General features: G+C 42.7%; 1 protein-coding gene and 10 non-coding genes across 12 annotated transcripts in view; 4 read left to right on the top strand and 7 right to left on the bottom strand.

Annotated features, from left to right (window-relative positions):
• The window catches only part of si:dkey-220a11.5, a 765,979-nt gene that overhangs the window by 126,808 nt on the left and 614,417 nt on the right, over positions 1 to 24,754 (bottom strand). The gene's annotated exons all lie outside the window — the stretch shown is intronic.
• Positions 1 to 24,754, top strand: part of LOC141381532 (uncharacterized) — a 400,463-nt gene that overhangs the window by 201,742 nt on the left and 173,967 nt on the right. The gene's annotated exons all lie outside the window — the stretch shown is intronic.
• Positions 4,071 to 4,143, bottom strand: trnar-ccu (transfer RNA arginine (anticodon CCU)). Its single transcript has one exon. It is a non-coding gene; the product is annotated as a tRNA-Arg (tRNA).
• On the bottom strand, positions 4,736 to 4,809 carry trnan-guu (transfer RNA asparagine (anticodon GUU)). The gene has a single exon. It is a non-coding gene; the product is annotated as a tRNA-Asn (tRNA).
• On the bottom strand, positions 5,651 to 5,723 carry trnan-guu (transfer RNA asparagine (anticodon GUU)). Its single transcript has one exon. It is a non-coding gene; the product is annotated as a tRNA-Asn (tRNA).
• trnan-guu (transfer RNA asparagine (anticodon GUU)) lies at positions 5,893 to 5,966 on the bottom strand. The gene has a single exon. It is a non-coding gene; the product is annotated as a tRNA-Asn (tRNA).
• On the bottom strand, positions 6,379 to 6,451 carry trnak-cuu (transfer RNA lysine (anticodon CUU)). The gene has a single exon. It is a non-coding gene; the product is annotated as a tRNA-Lys (tRNA).
• Positions 11,468 to 11,541, bottom strand: trnai-aau (transfer RNA isoleucine (anticodon AAU)). The gene has a single exon. It is a non-coding gene; the product is annotated as a tRNA-Ile (tRNA).
• Positions 16,920 to 16,992, top strand: trnak-uuu (transfer RNA lysine (anticodon UUU)). Its single transcript has one exon. It is a non-coding gene; the product is annotated as a tRNA-Lys (tRNA).
• On the top strand, positions 17,110 to 17,191 carry trnas-uga (transfer RNA serine (anticodon UGA)). Its single transcript has one exon. It is a non-coding gene; the product is annotated as a tRNA-Ser (tRNA).
• Positions 17,369 to 17,440, top strand: trnah-gug (transfer RNA histidin (anticodon GUG)). Its single transcript has one exon. It is a non-coding gene; the product is annotated as a tRNA-His (tRNA).

Raw genomic sequence — 24,754 nt, 5'->3', positions numbered from 1 at the left:
AATGATACGTAGAGTAAAAATTAAAGAAGGGGATTATGAGGAACAAGAATACACAAAAGATGTACCGTACTTTTACTGGCGGGACGAACAGGGTGCTATAGATATCCTGAAGCGACAGCTTACTGCTTACCTTGTGGACACTCGTTGTGCTCATAGAGACTTGTCACACGTGACCAGCTGTAAGCAGGAAAAGAAAGAGACAGTTTCTGCCTTCCTCCAGCGTTTTTCCAATGCTTGGATACATCTGGGAGGATTTGATCTCCCTAAAAGGCAGCCACAACCACTGTTTATTTCCACTTTATTAGTAACTGTACTCCAGATGTTCAGAAGATACTTTAATTTCAATTATCTGATCAATCTCAAATGACTCCAGAACAGCTCAAGCAAAGGCTTCGAACGATGACTGGCGATGGTCTGTTCGATCAAACTTTGAATGTCGCCCTCCAACAAATGGGGGGTGCGCAGCCATACCCTCATAACTGATTTAATAACGGCTTGCCATCTTCCCTCGCAACTGGCCATTGTTAAAACTCAGGGCCATTCGAAGGAACACACTGATGAAGCCAAAGGAAACGCTTTGGCTGACCGACATGCTAATAGCAGCACAACAGCCTTTACCTGAGGACTCTATGCACGTTTCCTTGTTGTCTACAACCTCGGCTTCGGGGATGCTCCCTGACATTGATTTGGCTATGTTACAAGCATCAGCCACTGACGAGGATAAGTCCTTCTGGGACGCCTTTTCTTCCACGTTTGATGAAAAGATGGGTCTATGGCACGACAAGACTGGTCGCCTATGTCTCCCACATGTGGCACTGTCATTCCTCGTTCACGAATTTCATGGTGTCACTCATCGTGGACGAAGAAGGGTACATGAAACGATGCGATCTTTGTTTTGTGTCCCAAAACTAGAAACCACCATTAATAACATACTTGACAAATGCCTTATATGCGCTCAATATAATGTATCAAAGCCTGTGGCACAGCACCAACATTTACCAAGACCAATCACACCTTTTTCTGAATGGCAAGTAGATTTCACGCATATGCCCAAGAGGGGACCAGTTTAAGTATCTACTGGTTTGCGTGGATAAATTTTCAAAATGGGTAGAAGCTTTTCCCTGCTCAAGGGAAAATGCAAAGGTGGTAACACAGAAATTGATCTCTGAAATTATACCTAGATATGGGATCCCACAAAGTATCGATTCAGATAAAGGAACACCTTTTACATCAAAGGTAACGCAACAATTGGCAACTGAATTAAATATAAATTGCCGTTTCCACATACCCTATCATCCACAATCATCTGGATTTGTGGAGCGAACTAACAGAACCTTGAAAGGAAAGATAAAGAAGGCCTTAAGACAACACGGTCATAAAGATTGGGTAAAAATTTTACCAATAGTACTAGCAGATTTGAGAATGACACCACAAGCAAATTTGGATTCTTTATCACCATATGAGGTGGTCATGGGAAGACCTTTCCCTATCCCATGGCAAGGGGGAATTATGGGAGTGGGTATTGAGCTTTCTAACCACATGTCAGAATTCTCAGCGGCCCTAATTCAGAAACTTAATCAGTATTGGGAAAGGGTAACAAAGAAACACCCTGAAATTCCACTTGAGGCAGCACACCCTTTCCAGATAGGGGACAAGGTGCTAATAAAAGATATAAAACCCCAGAAAGATTTAACTGACCCCAAATACGAAGGGCCAGCTGAGGTTCTGGCTGTTACACGCACTGCTGTATTAACTGATCTTTTTCCACAGTGGATCCATGGCACCAGAGTGAAACCATTGAAGTAAATGTCTATGATATGATATTAATAGTTTTTGTTTTGCAGACTACTTCTACTGATAACCCTACTGGGACTGACACAGGCCCACACTGAAGTACACAACTTATTCTGGCAGTATGCTAACTGGACTGCACGACAGACAACCAATGAGTCATGTGTTGTCTGCCAAGAAGTGTTCTCCTCTGCTGTGACTATATCCTTGAAACCTTTGCCTTTTACATGTACTAAACTTGCTTTTTGTACAAATGCTTTGGGAGATATTTATGAGTGGCGCCCCACATGTGTTTCTAACAAGAAAACATGGGAGCCTCTTTGCAAATCAACTAGCAGAAAGAATCATTCTGTTGTAATACCTACACCTAGAACTATGGGTTTGAATATTTTGTTGACGAAACCACAGGGGTTCACTTTTTCTTTTTGCTTTTATGGGACAAATGGAGGTAATGTATCCACCTTAAGAGCTAAAGATAGTAATATAATAATTGGCGAAAGGGATCGATTTTCAGGGGTATATTTACCGTGGCGAAAGAATAAAAAATATAGTTCTCTACTAAGTGTTTGTCCACGTTACATCCCAGGCACCTGTGAACTGAACAAACTTAAATGTGCTAATATCACAAATGAGACAGCTGTCACGGCATGTTACAACCTGAACAACACATACTGTCAACGCAGCAATGTAACCTGTGTCCCCACTTGGCCGAGACAGGATGCGGTCCTGGCCGATGACTGGTACTGGTATTGTGGGGGAGAAACCATCTTCAACACTTACCCCACCAATTGGACTGGTCTTTGTACTGTGATCCAATTACAACACATGGTCACTGTCATGCATCTTGCCAGACAATCCGGAAGGGAACGGAGGTCAGTTCTCCAGGACAACGTACCCGACGAACACCGTATGAGATCACACTGGACTAGATTCTGGGAGGCTATGATTCCCAGTTTTGGCGTAGCAGATGCCTTAAAACAGCAAGAGATCATGCATTATAGACTGGCCTCTTTTATTAACAGTACCACGGATGCCATTTCTGGACTAAGAGAGGAGATGAGAGCTCTGAGACTAATGACTATGCAAAACAGACTGGCTCTGGACATGCTCTTAGCGGAAAGGGGCGGGGTCTGCTCCCTGGTCGGAGAGAGCCAATGCTGCACTTACGTTCCCGCGGATGATGAGGATCTTGGACGAGTAGGACAAGCTGTAAAGGCGATGAAAAGGATATCATCACAGGTGTACGAGGATGAGATGAAGGAAAGAAATTATAATTGGGGATTGGGATTTTTAGAAAGCCTGTTTGGATCATTGGCTCCATATGTCTCAATGGTAGTACCGGTACTTATTATTTTCTTATGTGTATGTATTTTTGGTCCATGTCTTCTGAGATGTTTTATGGAACGAATGTATAGGATGGTTAATGCCTTAGGTAAAGGGTATGAACATTTAGCTATGAATGGAACTGAGGGTAACCATTTAACAAATAGAGTTTATGAGAATATGGTATGATCCAGGCTCTTGTAAAAACAGAGCCTGGAAGAGGGGATTGAAAGAAATATCCATGTAGTCACTCTCCAAATATTCTGTTTTGTAACTGTGTCTTATCTTATTGTAAGTTGTCCCTGTACTAGACGCCTTGACGTTGCGCCTTGACATTCTTGAGCACTGGATAAAATTGTTCTGCCTAACTGAGCTGAATATTTGCACGTATTCATAACCCATGTAACCCTGAGTATGATGTATAAAAGCTGGGAATACCCCAGACTTCTTTAGAAGAGAGCAATAAACTGTTGGATTCACATCTCTCAGTTGTTGTTGCCTTCCTGGAGCTCCAGCTTACTGAGGAAACACACAGACGATCTGCAATTTATCCCAACACCTACAGTGGTAGAAAGGCGGAACTTTGTTTCAAATGGTCTGCTATATGAACCCTTATGAAAGTTTGCTGAGAGAGAGAGAGGCAACAGAAACGCCCAACGTGGGGATCTAACCCACGACCCAGAGATTAAGAGTCTCATGTTCTACCGACTAACCTAGCCGGGCGGATGAAAAGCTTTTTCAAGAGCTAGACACCGTTTTCAGTATTACCTCGCCTACCCGTGACAATCTTCTGCTAAATCCTGATTTTATCTTGTAACGCTGGACAGAATGTGGCCCAGGATCTATGTCCAGTGCACGGTTTAGCAGTAGTAGAAAGGCGGAACTTTGTTTCAAAAGGTCTGCTATATGAACCCTAATGAAAGTTTGCTGAGAAAGAGAGAGAAAAGTAACAGAAGCGCCCAAGCTGGGGCTCGAACCCACGACCCTGAGATTAGGAGTCTCATGCTCTACTGACTGAGCTAGCTAGGCTGATATTAAGCATCTCAGGAGCTAGACGCCGTTTTTAGCGATACCTTCCCTACCCGTGACAATCTTCTGCTAAATCATTATTTCATCTTGTAACGCTGGACAGAATGTGGCCCAGGATATATGCCCAGTGCACGTGTTAGCAGTTGCAAGGCAGCAAAATGCCTAATTCGTCCCTAGGTGGGCTTGAACCTCCAACCTTTCAGTTGACAGCCAAACTCGCTAACCAATTGCACCACAGAGACTTAGTTACACATCACCTACAGTGGTAGAAAGGCGTAACTTTGTCTCAAAAGGTCTGCTATATGAACCCTAATGTAAGTTTGCTGAGAGAGAGAGAAAAGTAACAGAAACGCCCAACGTGGGGCTCAAACCCACGATCCTGAGATTAAGAGTCTCATGCTCTACCGACTGAGCTAGCCGGGCTGATAAGAAGCCTTTTCAAGAGCTAGACACCGTTTTCAGCAATACCTTCCCTACCTGTGACAATCTTCTGCTAAATCATGATTTCATCTTGTAACGCTGGACAGAATGTGGCCCAGGATATATGCCCAGTGCACGTGTTAGCAGTTGCAAGGCAGCAAAATGCCTAATTCGTCCCTGGGTGGGCTTGAACCACCAACCTTTCAGTTAACAGCCGAACGCGCTAACCGATTGCGCCACAGAGACTTAGTAAAAGGTTACCTACAGTGGTAGAAAGGCGGAACTTTGTTTCAAATGGTCTGCTATATGAACCCTTATGAAAGTTTGCTGAGAGAGAGAGAGGCAACAGAAACGCCCAACGTGGGGATCTAACCCACGACCCAGAGATTAAGAGTCTCATGTTCTACCGACTGACCTAGCCGGGCGGATGAAAAGCTTTTTCAAGTGCTAGACACCGTTTTCAGTATTACCTCGCCTACCCGTGACAATCTTCTGCTAAATCCTGATTTTATCTTGTAACGCTGGACAGAATGTGGCCCAGGATCTATGTCCAGTGCACGGTTTAGCAGTAGTAGAAAGGCGGAACTTTGTTTCAAAAGGTCTGCTATATGAACCCTAATGAAAGTTTGCTGAGAAAGAGAGAGAAAAGTAACAGAAACGCCCAAGCTGGGGCTCGAACCCACGACCCTGAGATAAAGAGTCTCATGCTCTACCGACTGAGCTAGCTAGGCTGATAATAAGCGTCTCAGGAGCTAGACACCGTTTTTAGCGATACCTTCCCTACCCGTGAAAATCTTCTGCTAAATCATGATTTCATCTTGTAACGCTGGACAGAATGTGGCCCAGGATATATGCCCAGTGCACGTGTTAGCAGTTGCAAGGCAGCAAAATGCCTAATTCGTCACTAGGTGGGCTTGAACCTCCAACCTTTCAGTTGACAGCCAAACTCGCTAACCAATTGCACCACAGAGACTTAGTGACACGTCACCTACAGTGGTAGAAAGGCGTAACTTTGTCTCAAAAGGTCTGCTATATGAACCCTAATGTAAGTTTGCTGAGAGAGAGAGAGAGAGAAAAGTAACAGAAACGCCCAACGTGGGGCTCAAACCCACGATCCTGAGATTAACAGTCTCATGCTCTACCGACTGAGCTAGCCGGGCTGATAAGAAGCTTTTTCAAGAGCTAGACACCGTTTTCAGCAATACCTTCCCTACCTGTGACAATCTTCTGCTAAATCCTGATTTTATCTTGTAACGCTGGACAGAATGTGGCCCAGGATATATGCCCAGTGCACGTGTTAGCAGTTGCAAGGCAGCAAAATGCCTAATTCGTCCCTGGGTGGGCTTGAACCACCAACCTTTCAGTTAACAGCCGAACGCGCTAACCGATTGCGCCACAGAGACTTAGTAAAAGGTTACCTACAGTGGTAGAAAGGCGGAACTTTGTTTCAAATGGTCTGCTATATGAACCCTTATGAAAGTTTGCTGAGAGAGAGAGAGGCAACAGAAACGCCCAACGTGGGGATCTAACCCACGACCCAGAGATTAAGAGTCTCATGTTCTACCAACTGACCTAGCCGGGCGGATGAAAAGCGTTTTCAAGAGCTAGACACCGTTTTCAGTATTACCTCGCCTACCCGTGACAATCTTCTGCTAAATCCAGATTTCATCTTGTAACGCTGGACAGAATGTGGCCCAGGATCTATGTCCAGTGCACGGTTTAGCAGTAGTAGAAAGGCGGAACTTTGTTTCAAAAGGTCTGCTATATGAACCCTAATGAAAGTTTGCTGAGAAAGAGAGAGAAAAGTAACAGAAACGCCCAACGTGGGGCTCGAACCCACGACCCTGAGATTAAGAGTCTCATGCTCTACCGACTGAGCTAGCCGGGCTGATAAGAACCTTTTTCAAGAGCTAGACACCGTTTTCAGCAATACCTTCCCTACCTGTGACAATCTTCTGCTAAATCCTGATTTTATCTTGTAACGCTGGACAGAATGTGGCCCAGGATATATGCCCAGTGCACGTGTTAGCAGTTGCAAGGCAGCAAAATGCCTAATTCGTCCCTGGGTGGGCTTGAACCACCAACCATCCAGTTAACAGCCGTACGCGCTAACCGATTGCGCCACAGAGACTTAGTAAGAGGTCACCCACAGTGGTAGAAAGGCGGAACTTTGTTTCAAAGGGTCTGCTATATGAATCCTAATGAAAGTTTGCTGAGAGAGAGAGAGAGGCAACAGAAACACCCAACGTGGGGCTCGAACCCACGACCCTGAGATTAAGGGTCTCATGCTTTACCGACTGAACTAGCCAAGCTAATGAGGAGCCAATTTTCAGAGCTAGACACCGTTTACAGTAATACCTTCCCTACCCGTGACAATCTTCTGCAAAATCCTGATTTCATCTTGTAACACAGGACAGAATGTGGCCCAGGATATATGCCCAGTGCATGTGTTAGCAGTTGCAAGGCAGCATAAAGCCTAACTCGTCCCTAGGTGGGCTTGAACCACCAACCTTTCAGTTAACAGCCAAACGCGCTAACTTATTGTGCCACAGAGACTTAGTGAAAGATCACCTACAGTTGTAGAAAGGCGGAACTTTGTTTCAAATGGTCTACTATAAGAACCCTAATGTAAGTTTGCTGAAAGAGAGAGAGAAAAGTAACAGAAACGCCCAACGTTGGGCTCGAACCCAGGACTCTGAGATTAAGAGTCTCATGCTTTACTGTTGGAATATCTTGCATTTCTTCAATGCTAAAAATATTAGTAATTTATTAGATATAAATGAATAATTCGATGACAGAGCTCTGAGTTACAATACCCCAATGCAATAAAAGAATTACATTCAAGAGGTTCGCAACTAACATACATTTCCTGACTTCAGCATATATACACAACTGATCTTAACAGGTGGAGTTTTGGTGTAACGTCACTTGTCAGTCTTTGTTCAGTCCTCCATTGGCCGCCCCTTCGACATACTTCCTCTTTTTCTATGAATTCTCTGCCCAACAACAAAGTATACATCTTTCTGTGTTCTGTGTTCAGTTTTAACACCTCTCTTCAGACAGGAAGTTTTTGCAGAGCTGAATTTAATTTTGGACCCGCATCTATCTACTTCTGCAAAAATGCTAATTAGTATGCACAGCACTCACCCACAACATTAGAAGTTCAGTTAATATATGACCCTTACATGACCAATACAAACAATTGTTTGATTAAAAGAAAGAGACAAAAATAATAAAAACTGATTTCTATTTTACAACCCAACCTACCCCAACTCTTAACCCAACCTCACAGTAACAAACCTCCATGAGGGTTTCATTGATTCAATGTCTTGTACATGGCACAGAATACAACCTATTGCAGTTTATTAAAATCACACCTACCCCAGCCCTAGGCCCAACCTCACAGTAAACCGCTACGTTTTATTCAATTTTACACCTACCCCAACCCTAAACACAACCTCAGAGTAACCAGTTTTAATTCTTTTTATTTTTATGAATGTCTACTACAGCTACATCAATCGCAAACCCAGCCTACGTGTGGCATAACTGCCAACCCCTTAGAGGCCATCCAGCCAACTTGCAGTGTAATCTCCTCCACTTGTAGGTCTCTGAGCTGCAGCAACACCTAAGTGCTCTGACACAGAGACACAAAAGACTTTTAACCTCCTCTTGGAGAGGAGAGAGTCTCCGACCCTGAATCTCAGATCTTCTATGGAGGGACTGTCAGGAATCCTGTAAGAGCATCCCATCCACACAACCTCTTGCCATAAAAAACAAAGCAGAATGTGTGGTGAAGGAACTCCGGGTTGACAGAGCCTTGTCCTTGCTTCAAGCAATGTGCTAACAAGGTGCTGAACAGAGTGGCACAAAGGTTAGCGCTTATGACTATGGATCAGAAGATTCTCGGTTATGGAAACCAAGAAACTGTGTATGAGAGAATGCTTAAGTGTATGAGTGGCACTTGTTCAAGCGGAGCAGGGTCGTGCCAGCAATCAGAAAGAACTGGAGTTTGTGCCAAGACTGGGTTTCAAAAGTGGCTTTTTCCATATGGTCTAGCAGTCAGGATTCCTGATTTTCACCCAGGTGACCCGGGTTCGACTCCCGGTATGGGAAGGCTTAAGTACTTTTGCTCCTGTCCTTTTTGGCCAGCGGTCGGACTGCAGCTACCTTATAGGGTGTGGTTGTGGAACTGCTACATAAGACTTTGATAACTCAGCTGGTAGAGTGAAGGACTGTAGGACCAATTCTTAGGTCCCAGGTTCGACTCCAGCTCAAAGGATGACTTTTGTGCTCAGAGCCGCTTTCTTGCCTTTGCGAAGATATCATCGGCACCACTGCTCGAAGTTCACCATGGAGGTGAAAAGGAAGTTCCCTGACCAGGAATCGTACTCGGACCACGGCCGTGAGAGCGCCGAATCCTAATTACTAGACCACCAGGCTAGACCATCAAGCCTAGCTGTGGGCTTCCACCCAGGTGTGCTGCAGCTGCTCTGACAAAAATAACTCTAACATTTGCAACCTCCTTCTGGAGAAGAGAAAGTCTCAGAGCCTGGATCACAGTTCTTCTTGGGAGGGACTGTCACATGCTCTGTGTTAGAGCATCCTATCGACACCACAACTTGCCATGACAAGAAAGCACAGCAAGCGTTGAAGGAACTGCATGTTGACCGAGCCGTGTCCTCTTTCCAAGCAGCATGCTAATGAGCACTGCTGACGCAAACTGGGCCAGTGGCGGATACTGCCACCTGTAATTCGTGGTTATTCTTGGTTACACCGGCCAATCATGGTCCGAGTTGGAACCAAGATTTTTTTTAATTCTTGGTTACGCTGGCCAATCTTGTCCCGAGCTGGAACCAAGATTCACCCTATTCTTGGTTACGGCAGCCAATCATGTTCCGAGTTACAATGAACGCTATGGCCAATCAGAGCCCTTATAACATTCATGATTTGTACTGTATTAACAGATTTCGTTGTGGATTAATTCGGACAACAATTACAAAGTAAGTATTTTTATAACAAGTTGGTTTAAATGAATAACCATTGCAGTAACATTAATTACAACAAGACAATTATTATATGATTGTTATAGATGTTATATGACGTTGTTTGTTAAGATTAATGTTAGCCGACCAAGCACACTGTACAGTTTTACTACAAACATTTTAATGCAGTTATTATACATTACTTCACTTTATATTGTCATTTACTACCATAGGTACAATAATGCCAGTGCATTATTCTCACACATTAATGAATCACTTCACTAATAATAAATATAAGGCTCAATTCATCAGTCATTAATTATAAACAAATAGTATAATAACGCTCACATATCACAACATCACTAATCATAAACTAATGTAATAATGCTCACGCATAATACATCACTAATCATAAAGCATAAAACAATATGGATCACGCATAATTGCATCACTAATAATAAACCAATAATATAAGGGTCACAATTTAATACACCACTAATAATAATAACATTATTATTAGTGATGGATTGATGTGTGACCCTTATATTGTTGGTTTATTATTAGTGATGCAATCATGCATGATCCATATTAATTAATTAATAACTGCATTAAAATGTTTGTAGTAAAACTGTACAGTTTGCTTGGTCGGCTAACATTAATCTTACCAAATAACGTTATAAAACATCTATAACAATCATATAATAATCGTGTTGTAGTAATTAACGTTACTGTAATGGTTATTCATTTAAACCACCTTGTTAAAAAAATACTTGCTTTGCAATTGGTATCCGAATTAATCCGCGTCGAAATCTTTTATTACAGTACAAATCATGGATGGTATAAGGGCTCTGATTGGCCATAGCGTTCATTGTAACTCGGAACACGATTGGCTGCCTTAACCAAGAATAGGGTGAATCTTGGTTCCAGCTCACAAAGTGATTGGCCGGTGTAACCAAGAATAACCACGACTTACAGGTGGCAGTATGAGCTAACCGGCCACTTACTACCAAGCTTAATAAAAGTCTTCCAGTTGGTGCTGCCCAGGCTAAAGAGAAAAAAATGTGAAAAAAAATAATAATAAAACGGCCTTGCCAGAAAGTAGCAGAATGTCAATACAAGGCGGTGGCAATGTGCATTGATTTCTGAGTAACTCGTCATTCGGCATGCAGGGCTCCTCACACGTTTACTGGAGCAGGACCAGGTAGGGCCTTCAAAAGAAAAGCACACTATTCCAGGCAATTTGATGACTAAACGGCAGGCAGGGCAAAGAGGCCACCACAGAGCAAATTTGATCTTTTTTTTCTATTTTGACCACGTCGAAAATTGCCAATTTTTGATTGCTCTGAGGGGAATTAGCTCAAATGGTTAAGTGTTAGAGGTAGCGGGAACAATGACTGCATTCTCCACCTCTGTTTTCATGCCTTTTTACATTGGCTTTTATTGCAAAGCTGGTGGCACCTTGAGGGTTTAAAGCGAAACTACTTACATCAGCTTTGCCGGTTTCCGTGTAGTACAAATCATTGCAAACCTTCAGAAGCCCTATCAAATCATAGTTTTCATTTATTCAGCAGCGTGTCTGCAGTGGGACATTAAAGCGCTAAATACATAGCATTATAGAGTGCTGTCGATCAGGCCATTGGAATCATCGCCAGAAGCAACGTGACCATCTGGGAGGAAGATAGTGTTTTGGTCAAGTGGAAGCAGGTGGACTTAAGGGTGAAGCAGCTAGGCTTTTGGGTGACTTTCAGTCACCTGACCCTTGTGCACAAAATAGAACAACAGCACTGTTTTGCTGAAATCCAGGATCGGACCAGGGACCTTTAAATATTAAGTCTGCCCTTTCACAAGTATCCTGCAGCATACATGTCTGTGAGACTAAGCAGAATCCTGAAATGCCTCTGAGGCCTTAAAGGGTAAAAGTTTGGCCAGTACGGGGATCGAACCCACAACCTTGGCGTTATTAGCACCACGCTCTAACCAGCTGAGCTAACTGGCCACTTTCTGCCATGTTTGCTAAAAAGCTCAGAGTAACTGTCATTTTCTTCAAGAGATAAGAATGCTATTCCAGCGTTTTTTGTGCAGTACTGGTAAAAAAACAAGGTCCCACCGAGATTTGAACTTGGATCACTGGATTCAGAGTCCAGAGTGCTAAACATTACACCATGGAACCTCAAGTCTTCTGGTTGGTGCTGCCCGGCCTAAGGTAAAAAAAAAAGAAGAAGAAAAAAGAAAGAAAATGGCCTTGCCAGAAAGTAGCAGAATGTCAATACAAGGCAGTGCCAATGTGCACTGATTTCTGAGTAACTCGTCATTCGGCATGCAGGACTCCTCACACGTTTACTGGAGCAGGACCAGGTAGGGCCTTTAAAAGAAAAGCGCACTATTCCAGGCAATTTGACGACTAAACCGCAGGTAGGGCAAAGAGGCCACCACAGAGAAGATGTGATCTTTTTTTTTTTTTTTTTGACCACACCAAAAACTACCAGTTTGAATTTTTCCAAGGGGAATTAGCTCAAATGGTAGAGCGCTCGCTTAGCATAGGAAGGGGTCCAATCATCTCGCTCACTCGCAAGCGAACAAGCCGCAAAAAAACGGAAAAATGTGACAAATTTCGCTTGCAGTAGTGTTCGCGGCTTTGTGACTGCATAATGTGGTATTTTGGTTACATATTGCATGTCATTCTAAATGTCATTTTTTGCGTGCTGGATTCGAACACACGATCTGTGTAACACAATATCCAATCAGTGTCGGTTTCAGCGGATTATTATGTGGATATTGTTCTTAAAAAGCATATTACGTTAATTAAAAATGAATGAAAATGTTTCAATTAAACATATGTATGCATGTTTATGTATATATAAGTATATTATATATATATTTATGTATTAATATATAAATATATACTATACTATATATATATATATATATATATATATATATATATATATATATATATGTGTGTGTGTGTTGTATTTCTTTATGTAATAACTTTAAATGAATGCACACAAAAACAAGTAATATGCAAAATGGTTTATTAAAATGAATACAAATATTAAAATCGCAAAACAATTTAAAAAATGTAAAAAACAAAATAAAAACATATCTTAATATATAAACTATATAATATACAATAAATAAAAACAATACAATATATATTTATTTATTATGCACATATAATATATTAAAACAATACTATTTATAAATATATTTATTTATTATACACATTATATAAAAACAACACTATATATATATATTTATTTTTATATACACAATATATTAAACAATAATATAAATAAATAATAAAACGCAAGAGTGGGGGCACATAATATATAAAATATAGTATTTAAGCAATGTATAAAATGTTTTTTTTTTTAAGAAATATAAATATATTTTTACATAAAATACACACAAATATTAAATAAGTACACACAAGACAAAATAAGAGTGGGCCTATAAGTGCCACTTTAAAATGCTAAATATTAACACACAATAATTAAATAAAATGAGAGAGAGAGAGAGAGAGTACCCATGTAACATTTACAAAAATATATACAGCAATTTGTCCTTTATTCTGGAGCTGGAGTTTGTCCTTTATTTTGCTGGCGCTGTTCTGCCAACCAGTTCTCTAAGGATTTGCCATTTGAAGTGCAGGTGCAGGTGGAGGAACAGCAGGTGCAGGTGGAGCAGGTGCAGGTGGAGGAACAGCAGGTGCAGGTGAAGCTGGGACTGCACTGGATGTTGGTGCAGCAAATGATGGAATCACCATTGACACACTCATGTCTGGGTTAAAAACAAGTGTGCCAAACAATGATTCAGGTCCTGAAATGGGCTGCATAACACCTGGTGCTATGGGGGGTGGTGCAATGGGGCACACCGTGCTAAGGGTCGGTGGAAAGCAGCACACCGTGGTGGGGGCAGACACAATGGGGCGCACTGTGGTGGGGGCCGGCGCAATAGGGCGCACTGTGGTGGAGGCTGGTATGATGGGGCACACTGTGGTGGAAGCTGGCGAGATGGGGCGCACTGTGGTGAAGGTCGGTGTGACGGGGCACACCATGGTAGGGGCCGGTGCAATGTGGCAGACTGTGGTGGGGGTTGGCGCAATGGGGCATACCGTCGTGGGGGCCAGTGGAAAGGAGCACACCGTGGTGGCATCCGGCAGGAAGGAGCAAACTGTGGTGGTTGCAGAAGCAGACTTTCGACCAGGTCGAATAAGAGGTGCCTGTCCTTCTTTATTTGGAGGAAAGACAAACTGGTGTTTGGGGCCTGATGTTGATGGTGCCTCGTCCAATTTTTCCCTCGGCAAAGGAAGCTGCGTATCTGCCACAGCAATTGGATCAAGTGGAGTCAGTCCCTGAGTGAGTACACTCATTTCCTGATCCTTTTGCCTCCGTTGAAACCTGATAATAAATGATATGTATTATACATATATATTAATTTAGAAGTATTCAGGTAATTTAAAGAAAATAATGTGCTTTGCTTACCACTGAATAAGCGTCTTCTGGTTTAGCTCAAAAAGCTGGATCACTGTTTCATCCATCAGCCTGCGACTGCCAAGCACCAGATCCCGGATGTGGTGGTAATCGGTCAGTATTTTAGACCACCTGGGCGTGCGAACACCAGCCTTCTTGGAAGTGGACTTGTGAACGGCACACAGCTTTGTACAAATGGCCTCAACCAAGCGGCTGGTGCTAGGCCACTGTGCTGGACCCCCAGGATGTCCAATCAGACAGCGCTTGACGTTCTCCACACCTGGAGTGACTCCGGAGCGCTAAGGTGCCTTAAAACGCGCATGTGTCAGCTGAGGCTTATGTCGAGGCTGGTAGTTGATGCGCTGTTTATCAACATCCAGGAGAGCTGTCCACAGCTGGATGGCCTCTGTCACCTGCAGGTCAGTGAGGTAAGGAGCCTCACGAAGACCTACCAAATAAGCAGCCAGATCCTGGACCTTGTCCCACCCAGCAATGCCATCAGGTCCAATGATTTACTCCCTGGTAAATACAGAATAAATGTAGTATATGTGGAATAAAAAAAGACTAAATCAAGTTAAGTTCTTAATATATCTTACCTGAGCCTCAACAGAGAGACTGTCTCCAGACTTGGATGGCTGTGACGGCACTGGGGGGCTGGGCTAGGAAGCTGTCCTTCTCCACCAGCAGATGTGGACAGCTCAGCCAGTGATGCTGGGGACTGAGGCAGAGGCGAAGATGAGAGGCTGTTTCTAAGATCACGGCAGGGGTCATCCTCATACAGCACTGGAACTGTGATGTCCTCCATGATCTCCTCCTCAAACCCGTCATCTTGTAGATCCTCGTCATCTACTTCCTCCACCAGCCTGTTTCCTCCTCTGGGTTCTGGAGCACCGGAGTCAGGGTTTTGCCTGTCTGGCTGTAAAGGTGCTCCATTCCCAGCAATTCACCTTAAAAAAATATAACAATAAAAAAACATATATTAAATAAAACTAATGATAAAATAAACATTTAGATTACCATTTTGTGTAGTACATTAAAAGCTTAATGAATAACTTCCATAACAACTAATTAATGGATTTCTTGCCTGTATATGCTTTAGGAGGGTGATAGCGGTTATCCCAGGGCTTGCGTCCTGAGACATATCTTTTGGTGGACAATGAGCATTGTGTTTTTCCTCTCTCTCTCCCTGCAGGTAACTGTGTCCACCTGGTAGCAATCATTGGATCTTTCTAGAGAGGAGAGAGAGTATTTAACCTGAGCTGCACTTCAAACCAGTGTTGGTGGTGTTAAGTGCAGTGGCTGAGCTTTTCTCCAAATTCAGACCTGACTCATGAGGTGAACCGATCAATTCTTTTTCCGGCTCTAAATGCGTATGATGGGCTCATGATGAACGAGTGACTCAGACCCAATAGAGGACTCATGAGATGAACAGATCAATTCTTTTTCCAGCTCTAAACGCGTATGATTGGCCCTTGAGGAACGAATGACTGAAATCCGATAGAGGACTCGAGAGATGAACGGATCAATTATTTTTTTCGGCTCTAAACGCGTATTATTGGCCCTTGAGGAACCATTGACTCAGACCCGATAGAGGACTCGAGAGATGAACGGATCAAATATTTTTCCTGCTCTAAACGCGTATGATTGGCCCGTAATGAACGAGTGACTCAGACCCGATAGAGGACTTGAGAGGTGAACGGATCCTGAGAGGACTTGTAGTTCCCAAATCATATTGAAGATTCGTTTAAAATGAACGAAATGTTCATGATCGACCCATTACTAAACCTGGTTAGATACCTGCTCCAGTCGGGGATTGAACCTTGTGATCTACCCAAAGTGTTATTTATGGACATATTTCTTGAACCAGTACTGTTATATATGCATTGATTAGTTTCTGGTGGGCAAAAAATACAAAATATAACCTTAATTTTGCTTCTTTCTTTCTCAATTTCTCAAATTTTCTTATTTTTCTTGTGCTTTTTTCTTCCCCTTCCAAAACAGACTATTGTTCCCCAGCTTAAGCGGAGTCGGTAGAGGGTCCAGGGTTCAAGTCCGTGTTCGGGCATGACTGAGTGGTTAAGGCGATCGACTTGAAATACGTTGGGGTGTTCTCCCGCAGGTTCAAGTCCTGCCAACTATACCCACATCCTGTTACTTTTTAAAATTGCAGCAGTCATCAATTGTTTGCATTTCCATTGTTTCTTGGGAAAAGCGTTGTGCTGGTAGGAGGAGAAAAACAACACTGTTCTCACTGAAGAGAAAGGGGCTTATCACAGGGAGGAACATACCACACATAGGTGACAACGGCTGTTTCATAGCTCGCCATGATCGTATAGTGGTTAGTACTCTGTGTTGTGGCCGCAGCAACCCCGGTTTGAATCCGGGTCACGGCAGGTTTTTCAAGGTGACATTGGTGTCGCATTCTGTGTTGCCATCCGTTATCTCCAGCCTCCTTTTAGTGCAGGCTGTGCTAATGGCACGTCCTGAATGTTTACGTTTCCTAAAGTGTGGAAGACTAGGGATATGATATAAGAGAAATAGGATCTTTGATGCCAGCATGCTGTGTAGATAAGTACTGATCAAGTCACGCTTCTAAGGCATGGAAGGAATCTTTTCAATTGTTGAGTGTCCATTCATTGCCACAACAGCAAAAAGACATTCTGCAGTTATCATTGATCTATTTAATGTCTCCTACATGACATGAAGTCCAAACTATTGTGTTGTACTGATGTCTACACCTACAAAAACCATAAACCGAACCTCAAAGTAACCTGTCGTGTTTTAGCAACCTCCACACCAACCATAAGCTTAAAACCCCATCTCACGGTAAACTTTAGTGTACTGTAAAGGTCTGCGCCGACCACAACCCAAACCTTGCCTACTTGTAACTTACTGTTGTGGAGCTCGGATAGCTCAGTCGGTAGAGCATCAGACTTTTAATCTGAGGGTCCAGGGTTCAAGTCCCTGTTCGGGCGTGTGACGCTCATTTTGTGGAGCCACAGCTTTTGCCGTTGAGCTATCGCTTGATAAAGTTTCATCTGGATGCACAATATGTGTACTAGGCATAAAGAAATGGCAGTACAGGCAGTCTTGTAGTCGTGGCCGAGTAGTTAAGGCGATGGACTTGAAATCCATTGGGGTCTCCCTGCGCAGGTTCGAATCCTGCCGACTACGTCCTCCCCCTTTTTAAAATTGCAGCAGTCGTCAATTGTTTGCATTTCCATTGTTTCTTGGGAAAAGCGTTGTGCTGGTAGGAGGAGAAAAACAACAGAGTGTTCTCACTGAAGAGAAAGGGGCTTATCACAGGGAGGAACATACCACACATAGGTCACAACGGCTGTTTCATAGCTCGCCGTGATCGTATAGTGGTTAGTACTCTGCGTTGTGGCCGCAGCAACCCCGGTTCGAATCCGGGTCACGGCAGGTTTTTCAAGGTGACATTGGTGTCGCACTCTGTGTTGCCATCCGTTATCTCCAGCCTTCTTTTAGTGCAGGCTGTGCTAATGGCACGTCCTGAATGTTTACGTTTCCTAAAGTGTGGAAGACTAGGGATATGATATAAGAGAAATAGGATCTTTGATGCCAGCATGCTGTGTAGATAAGTACTGATCAAGTCACGCTTCTAAGGCATGGAAGGAATCTTTTCAATTGTTGAGTGTCCATTCATTGCCACAACAGCACAAAGACATTCTGCAGTTATCATTGATCTATTTAATGTCTCCTACATGACATGAAGTCCAAACTATTGTGTTGTACTGATGTCTACACCTACAAAAACCATAAACCCAACCTCAAAGTAACCTGTCGTGTTTTAGCAACCTCCACACCAACCATAAGCTTAAAACCCCATCTCACGGTAAACTTTAGTGTACTGTAAAGGTCTGCGCCGACCACAACCCAAACCTTGCCTACTTGTATATTACTGTTGTGGAGCCCGGATAGCTCAGTCGGTAGCAGTGGTGGTAAGAGTACAAAAAAATTGTACTCAATTACAAGTACTGTTACATTGCTGAAATTGTACTCAATTACAAGTAAAAGTACTGGTGTTAAAAAGTACTCAAGTAAAAGTACAAATTACTCTTCGTAAAAACTACTCAAATTACAAAATTACAAATTACTTTTTTAGCTTGGCGGTATTGGTGGAATTATCCATAAATGCGGAGTCAGACAAGATCCAGGCAGTAAAACACATTTTACATAACACGTTTAAAGATGCTATAAACACTTTTAAAAAAAACAGTGTGTAAACAGCATTAATTATAGATTATAATTATAGAGCACCTATAAAGGAAACCCACGCCAACATGGGGAGAACATGCAAACTCCACACAGAAACACCAGCTGACTCAGCCAGGGCTTCAACCAAAAAACTTTTTGCTTTGAGGCGATAGCAATACCCACTGCGCACCATGATTATTTTACAAAAACAATGTTTTGCTATTTTGAGTATAAAGATAACAGAAATATGCACAAATGCACGGCTTTTTATCATTTCAAATGATGCCTCTTTTATCTGCACGATCAATAGATGATTTAATATATAAAAAAAACACTTGCAAATTATGGAGAAACTTTGTTAATTACCTAATTCGCGAACTGAACCGTCAGAAACCACAGAACAACACTGCCTAGTGCCTAAACATATTATTAATAAATTAATATTAATATTAGCACTTTATCAGCATCTAGACCAGCAGCCTGTAAGTACATTTAAGATTTGTTTCAGTTGTTGTGTATGGTTTGAGGACTTGTTTCCAGCTGTTTGTGTAAAGTTGTAGGACATTTAAACTTGCTTTCAGTTGTGTATAATACTAGAAGTTGTTTAGCCACTGTTTCCTTGGTTACTATAAGAGCTTGTGTAGCGAACGCAAACGCGGTTTCGCGTCGTCCGCCTCAGTTTCGGCCCTTGTTTTGACTCGGGAGGCGTGTCCAAACGCCAGGTAACCACTATATAGCGAGCACGCTAGCATTAGTCGGCAGGAGAAGCACTTTATCAGCATCTAGACCAGCAGCCTGTAAGTACATTTAAGATTTGTTTCAGTTGTTGTGTATGGTTTGAGGACTTGTTTCCAGCTGTTTGTGTAAAGTTGTAGGACATTTAAACTTGCTTTCAGTTGTGTATAATACTAGAAGTTGTTTAGCCACTGTTTCCTTGGTTACTATAAGAGCTTGTGTAGCGAACGCAAACGCGGTTTCGCGTCGTCCGCCTCAGTTTCGGCCCTTGTTTTGACTCGGGAGGCGTGTCCAAACGCCAGGTAACCACTATATAGCGAGCACGCTAGCATTAGTCGGCAGGAGAAGCACTTTATCAGCATCTAGACCAGCAGCCTGTAAGTACATTTAAGATTTGTTTCAGTTGTTGTGTATGGTTTGAGGACTTGTTTCCAGCTGTTTGTGTAAAGTTGTAGGACATTTAAACTTGCTTTCAGTTGTGTATAATACTAGAAGTTGTTTAGCCACTGTTTCCTTGGTTACTATAAGAGCTTGTGTAGCGAACGCAAACGCGGTTTCGCGTCGTCCGCCTCAGTTTCGGCCCTTGTTTTGACTCGGGAGGCGTGTCCAAACGCCAGGTAACCACTATATAGCGAGCACGCTAGCATTAGTCGGCAGGAGAAGCACTTTATCAGCATCTAGACCAGCAGCCTGTAAGTACATTTAAGATTTGTTTCAGTTGTTGTGTATGGTTTGAGGACTTGTTTCCAGCTGTTTGTGTAAAGTTGTAGGACATTTAAACTTGCTTTCAGTTGTGTATAATACTAGAAGTTGTTTAGCCACTGTTTCCTTGGTTACTATAAGAGCTTGTGTAGCGAACGCAAACGCGGTTTCGCGTCGTCCGCCTCAGTTTCGGCCCTTGTTTTGACTCGGGAGGCGTGTCCAAACGCCAGGTAATCACTATATAGCGAGCACGCTAGCATTAGTCGGCAGGAGAAGCACTTTATCAGCATCTAGACCAGCAGCCTGTAAGTACATTTAAGATTTGTTTCAGTTGTTGTGTATGGTTTGAGGACTTGTTTCCAGCTGTTTGTGTAAAGTTGTAGGACATTTAAACTTGCTTTCAGTTGTGTATAATACTAGAAGTTGTTTAGCCACTGTTTCCTTGGTTACTATAAGAGCTTGTGTAGCGAACGCAAACGCGGTTTCGCGTCGTCCGCCTCAGTTTCGGCCCTTGTTTTGACTCTCGAGGCGTGTCCAGCTGAATTCAATCAGCTAGTGCTTTGGGGTTATATAAACAACTAGTTCACCGCGGCAGCGGTCGCGGCAGCCTCGTGTGAAGACCGCCTCGTGTGAAGACCGACGAGGGTAAAGACCATCGACTCTACCTGCGCGACTCCACCGAGCAAAGACACCGACAAAGCACTTGAGTACTTTACTGTATTGTTTTACTTTACACTTATTTTTTGTTGTCAGTGCACTTTTATTATGTGTTTTCTAATTCCTGTTGTTACTAACACTCGCAAAACACGGGAGGTGCGCTGCAGGCGTAATCCTCACAACCTTCGTTCAATACATGTATCTACTATTTCACAACTCTCTCTCTCCGTGGGCCTCTGGAATTGTCAATCAGCTGTTAACAAGGCTGATTTTATTACCTCCATAGCTACATATTCTGACTATAATCTCATGGCTCTAACTGAGACCTGGTTGAGGCCGGAGGACACTGCTACACATGCTACTCTTTCTGCTAATTTCTCTTTTTCCCACACTCCTCGTCAGACAGGGAGAGGGGGTGGGACTGGACTACTAATTTCCAAAGAATGGAAATTTACTCTGATACCGTCCCTGCCAACAATCAGCTCCTTTGAATTCCATGCAGTCACCATTATCCACCCCTTCTACATAAATGTGGTTGTCATCTACCGCCCACCAGGTAAATTAGGTCACTTCCTAGATGAACTGGATGTTCTTCTCTCATCTTTTTCTAATTTTGCCACTCCCTTATTGGTGCTAGGTGACTTCAACATTTACGTTGACAAACCGCAAGCTGCAGACTTTCAGACTTTGCTTGCCTCTTTTGACCTAAAAAGAGCACCTACTTCTGCTACCCACAAATCAGGTAATCAGCTAGACCTTATTTACACACGACACTGCTTCACTGATCAAACAATAGTAACTCCACTACAAATATCTGATCATTTCCTTCTGTCTCTCAACATCCACATTACTCCTGAGCCGCCACACACTCCTACACTGGTTACCTTTCGCAGAAACCTAAGATCTCTCTCACCCAATAGACTATCCACCATTGTTTCAGACTCTCTTCCTCCATCTCGCAAACTCACTGCACTTGATTCGAACAGTGCCACTAATACACTCTGCTCCACACTAGCATCATGTCTAGACCGATTATGTCCTCTTGCATCCAGGCCAGCCCGTGCCAGTCCTCCTGCACCCTGGCTCTCGGATGCTCTCCGTGAGCATCGCTCAAAACTTCGGGCTGTGGAGAGAATTTGGCGGAAAACTAAAAATCCTGCACAGCTCTTAACATACCAAACTCTTCTGTCCTCTTTCTCAGCTGAGGTTACTTCTGCAAAGCAGACGTATTACCGTCTGAAAATCAACAATGCCACTAATCCTCGCCTACTTTTTAAAACATTTTCCTCCCTCCTCTATCCTCCTCCTCCACCCGCATCCTCCACACTTACTACTGATGACTTTGCTACATTCTTCTGCACCAAAACTGCAAAAATCAGTGCTCAATTTGCTGCACCTACAACAAACACGCAAGATACAACACCAACACCACACACACTCACCTCTTTTTCTCAGCTCTCTGAGTCTGAGGTGTCCAAACTTGTGCTATCTAGCCATGCAACCACCTGTCCACTCGATCCCATTCCCTCTCATCTCTTGCAAGCCATCTCTCCTGCAGTCATACCAACACTGACTCACATAATTAACACATCTCTTGACTCTGGTTTATTCCCCACTACATTTAAGCAGGCTAGGGTAACCCCACTGCTAAAGAAACCCAACCTGGACCATACGCTACTTGAAAACTACAGACCAGTATCCCTGCTTCCATTCATGGCCAAGATTCTGGAGAAAGTAGTGTTCAATCAAGTCCTGGACTTTCTTACTCAAAACAATCTCATGGACAACAAGCAATCCGGCTTTAAGAAAGGCCACTCAACTGAGACTGCCCTGCTCTCGGTCGTGGAGGATCTCAGACTGGCTAAAGCAGACTCTAAATCATCAGTCCTCATTTTGCTGGACTTGTCAGCTGCTTTTGACACTGTCAACCACCAGATCCTGCTATCTACGCTTGAGTCACTGGGCGTTGCGGGCACTGTTATACAATGGTTCAGATCTTACCTCTCTGACAGGTCATTCAGGGTGTCTTGGAGGGGAGAGGTGTCCAACCTACAGCATCTAAACACTGGGGTACCTCAAGGCTCTGTTCTTGGGCCACTTCTCTTCTCCATCTACACATCATCTCTAGGACCAGTCATCCAGAGACATGGATTCTCCTACCACTGCTATGCTGATGATACCCAGCTATACCTCTCTTTTCATCCTGATGATCCCTCGGTTCCAGCTCGTATCTCAGCCTGCCTGTTGGATATTTCACACTGGATGAAAGATCATCATCTTCAGCTGAACCTCGCAAAAACGGAAATGCTTGTAGTTTCTGCCAACCCGACTCTACACCATAACTTTTCAATCCAGATGGATGGGGCAACCATTACTGCATCCAAAATGGTGAAAAGCCTTGGAGTAACGATTGATGACCAACTAAACTTCTCTGACCACATTTCTAGAACTGCTCGATCGTGCAGATTTGCACTCTATAACATCAGAAAGATCCGACCCTTCTTATCTGAACATGCAGCTCAACTCCTTGTTCAAGCTCTTGTTCTCTCCAAACTGGATTACTGCAACTCTCTACTAGCTGGGCTTCCAGCTAACTCTATCAAGCCTCTTCAACTGCTCCAGAATGCAGCAGCACGAGTTGTCTTCAATGAACCTAAACGAGCACACGTCACTCCGCTGCTAGTCCGTTTGCACTGGCTGCCAGTTGCTGCTCGCATCAAATTCAAAACTCTGATGTTTGCCTACAAAGTGACTTCTGGCCTAGCACCTTCTTATCTGCACTCACTTCTGCAGATCTATGTGCCCTCCAGAAACTTGCGTTCTGTGAATGAACGTCGCCTCGTGGTTCCATCCCAAAGAGGAAAAAATCACTTTCGCGAACGCTCACGCTCAATCTGCCCAGTTGGTGGAATGAACTCCCTAACTGCATCAGAACAGCAGAGTCACTCGCTATTTTCAAGAAACGACTAAAAATCAACTATTTAGTCTCCACTTCACTTCCTAATCTGCAATTGCCTATTTGAATATCACACTAACTGTACAAAAAAAAAAAAAAAAAAAAAAATTACTAACACTTCCCTTCTTAGACTTTACAGACCTGAAACTTGCCTTTAGTACTTATTCATTGTTGCTCTTAGTGGTGTAAATTGCTTCCTTGTCCTCATTTGTAAGTCGCTTTGGATAAAAGCGTCTGCTAAATGACTAAATGTAAATGTAAATGTAAATGTAAATATCACACAAATTAAGTTATGTCTTCTTACCATAATGTTTTTTTTTCAGATTATAGACTGAAGTCTTGTAAAAAAAAAAAAAAAAGGGTTTCTGCAGATATCATAATGTCAAATTTAAGACTTTTTAAGACTATGTCACATCTTTAATATTGTTCAATTTTATTGTTTAATTTCAAAAATAATTATTTTTTATTATTTTTATAATTTATTATGATTACAACATTGGGTGACGGGGTGGGGCAGTGGGTAGCGCTCTCGACTCAAGGCAAAAAGGTCGCTGGTTCAAGCCTTGGCAGGGTCGGTTGGCATTTCTGTGTGGAGTTTGCATGTTCTCCCGTGTTGCGTGGGTTTGCTCAAGATGCTCCGGTTTTCGCCACAGTCCAAAGACATGCATTTTAGGTGAATTAGGTAAGCTAAATTGTCTGTTGTTGTAAATGAGAACGGGTTGCAGCTGGAAGGGCATCCGCTGTGTAAAACATATGCTGGATAAATTGGCGGTTCATTCCGCTATGGCGACCCCAGATTAATAAAGGAACTAAGCCAAAAAGAAAATTAATGAATGATTATAAAGTTTTATAACTTTTCAAGATTTTTTAAATCAAAGTTTGATGCATCACTCACTTTTGTTTATATCTCGGACAGTTCTACCTATTAAAGTTAAATATCACTGACAACAGAACATGGGTTACTCTACAATTTTTTTTATTATTATTCTGGCAAGAATAATAGCAAAAAAAATAAAAAATAAATTTTGCCCACTAAACAATTGATACATTATTGTCTGGCTAGTTTCTGTCCTCTACTAATGAGCTGAAAAGGCAATAATGGTCCAACAATCCTGTCCATCATCACCAATAAAGCCTAGAAATTGGGCGTCAGTATACTGTTAGCCGATGGGTTCATATATTATTTTCCAGTTATCAAATACTTAATTTGTTACTTAATTTTTGTTACATTGCTTTAACTTCAAAATGATCCATCAGTGTAAAACCTATAAATGGTGGAAAAACATATTCTGTAATCTTAAAACCACCTGGGTCTCCACTTTTGCCATGGCCTCTTTTTTGTTGTAATAAACTTATCCCCCAGGTTTTTCCAAACTTTAACAAAACACTTCCTTTCCATGGCTGTTGCAATTTCTAGCCAAGAATTATTGGTCATCTGGTTATCTCTTTGCTGATCACGCATGGTCGGA

The sequence above is a fragment of the Danio rerio genome, chromosome 4, assembly GCF_052040795.2.
Source record: "Danio rerio strain M-AB ecotype USA chromosome 4, GRCz13ab, whole genome shotgun sequence".
Classification (NCBI taxonomy): domain Eukaryota; kingdom Metazoa; phylum Chordata; class Actinopteri; order Cypriniformes; family Danionidae; genus Danio; species Danio rerio.
Note: the sequence above shows the minus strand (reverse complement) of the source record. Positions and strands in the feature narration are given on the sequence as shown.